This window comes from Schistocerca americana, unplaced genomic scaffold (genome assembly GCF_021461395.2).
Source record: "Schistocerca americana isolate TAMUIC-IGC-003095 unplaced genomic scaffold, iqSchAmer2.1 HiC_scaffold_494, whole genome shotgun sequence".
Classification (NCBI taxonomy): domain Eukaryota; kingdom Metazoa; phylum Arthropoda; class Insecta; order Orthoptera; family Acrididae; genus Schistocerca; species Schistocerca americana.
In genome coordinates, this window is record NW_025726230.1 from 1 (window position 1) to 2,500 (window position 2,500).

The window sequence follows — 2,500 nt, forward strand, 5'->3', positions numbered from 1 at the left end:
TGAGGACTGTGTGCGCTGAGGATGCGCCGCCGCCCGGCGCTCGGCGCCGCGACGCCGTCTGCTGCTCGGTCGCCTCTGCGGTTCTCGCAGGTGGATTGTATCGCAGCTGTGCGGACGTGTTGGCGCGTGCGCTGTGCTGGGAGAGTTCGCTTCGGCACCCAAGTGGGGCTTTTGTCCTTCTGTGGCGCTGGCGTTGGAGCTGCCGGCCACCGTAGGTGGCGCGTGTTGTCTCCCGCCGGCAATGCCACGACAGCACGCTCCCGGGCCTCTGTCGGCAGCGGCAAGCTCAGTTGGGGAGGCACGGGTGGTCGCACCTAAAGCGTTCTACTCGCCAAAACTCCGGGCGATTGCGCCTCTCTCGAACCCGACCAAGTACTTAGGACGGCGCTGCGCGCCGCCGGACCTGAGAGGGTTTCGAGGTGTATTGTGCAGGGGAGCTCAGCCTCCTCCTGTTTGCAGAATAATTGAGCGGACGCTTGCGTGTTCGCGCGGGCCCCCGGGACACACTCCCGGGCGGCCGGCTGCCTCAGCTCTAGTTGACGCAGCTCCCTGGTTGATCCTGCCAGTAGTCATATGCTTGTCTCAAAGATTAAGCCATGCATGTCTCAGTACAAGCCGCATTAAGGTGAAACCGCGAATGGCTCATTAAATCAGGTTATGGTTCCTTAGATCGTACCCACGTTACTTGGATAACTGTGGTAATTCTAGAGCTAATACATGCAAACAGAGTCCCGGACCAGAGATGGAAGGGACGCTTTTATTAGATCAAAACCAATCGGTCGGCTCGTCCGGTCCGTTTGCCTTGGTGACTCTGAATAACTTTGGCTGATCGCACGGTCCTCGTACCGGCGACGCATCTTTCAAATGTCTGCCTTATCAACTGTCGATGGTGGTTCTGCGCCCTACCATGGTTGTAACGGGTAACGGGGGAATCAGGGTTCGATTCCGGAGAGGGAGCCTGAGAAACGGCTACCACATCCAAGGAAGGCAGCAGGCGCGCAAATTACCCACTCCCCGGCACGGGGAGGTAGTGACGAAAAATAACGATACGGGACTCATCCGAGGCCCCGTAATCGGAATGAGTACACTTTAAAATCCTTTAACGAGTATCTATTGGAGGGCAAGTCTGGTGCCAGCAGCCGCGGTAATTCCAGCTCCAATAGCGTATATTAAAGTTGTTGCGGTTAAAAAGCTCGTAGTTGGATTTGTGTCCCACGCTGTTGGTTCACCGCCCGTCGGTGTTTAACTGGCATGTATCGTGGGACGTCCTGCCGGTGGGGCGAGCTGAAGGCGTGCGACGCGCCTCGTGCGTGCTCGTGCGTCCCGAGGCGGACCCCGTTTGCAATCCTACCAGGGTGCTCTTGAGTGAGTGTCTCGGTGGGCCGGCACGTTTACTTTGAACAAATTAGAGTGCTTAAAGCAGGCAAGCCCGCCTGAATACTGTGTGCATGGAATAATGGAATAGGACCTCGGTTCTATTTTGTTGGTTTTCGGAACCCGATGGTAATGATTAATAGGGACAGGCGGGGGGCATTCGTATTGCGACGTTAGAGGTGAAATTCTTGGATCGTCGCAAGACGAACAGAAGCGAAAGCATTTGCCAAGTATGTTTTCATTAATCAAGAACGAAAGTTAGAGGTTCGAAGGCGATCAGATACCGCCCTAGTTCTAACCATAAAACGATGCCAGCCAGCGATCCGCCGCAGTTCCTCCGATGACTCGGCGGGCCAGCCTCCGGGAAACCAAAGCTTTTGGGTTCCGGGGGAGGAAGTATGGTTGCAAAGCTGAAACTTAAAGGAATTGACGGAAGGGCACCACCAGGAGTGGAGCCTGCGGCTTAATTTGACTCAACACGGGAAACCTCACCAGGCCCGGACACCGGAAGATTGACAGATTGATAGCTCTTTCTTGATTCGGTGGGTGGTGGTGCATGGCCGTTCTTAGTTGGGTGGAGCGATTTGTCTGGTTAATTCCGATAACGAACGAGACTCTAGCCTGCTAACTAGTCGCGTGACATCCTTCGTGCTGTCAGCGATTACTTTTCTTCTTAGAGGGACAGGCGGCTTCTAGCCGCACGAGATTGAGCAATAACAGGTCTGTGATGCCCTTAGATGTTCTGGGCCGCACGCGCGCTACACTGAAGGAATCAGCGTGTCATCCTAGGCCGAAAGGTCGGGTAACCCGCTGAACCTCCTTCGTGCTAGGGATTGGGGCTTGCAATTGTTCCCCATGAACGAGGAATTCCCCAGTAAGCGCGAGTCATAAGCTCGCGTTGATTACGTCCCTGCCCTTTGTACACACCGCCCGTCGCTACTACCGATTGAATGATTTAGTGAGGTCTTCGGACTGGTACGCGGCATTGACTCTGTCGTTGCCGATGCTACCGGAAAGATGACCAAACTTGATCATTTAGAGGAAGTAAAAGTCGTAACAAAGGTTTCCGTAGGTGAACCTGCGGAAGGATCATTACCGACTAGACTGCATGTCTTTCGATGTGCGT

General features: G+C 54.8%; 1 non-coding gene across 1 annotated transcript; it reads left to right on the forward strand.

The window, feature by feature from the left end:
- Nucleotides 1-546: 546 nt before the first annotated feature.
- On the forward strand, nt 547-2,469 carry LOC124585299. Its single transcript, XR_006974858.1, has one exon. It is a non-coding gene; the product is annotated as a small subunit ribosomal RNA (ribosomal RNA).
- Nucleotides 2,470-2,500: the final 31 nt, after the last annotated feature.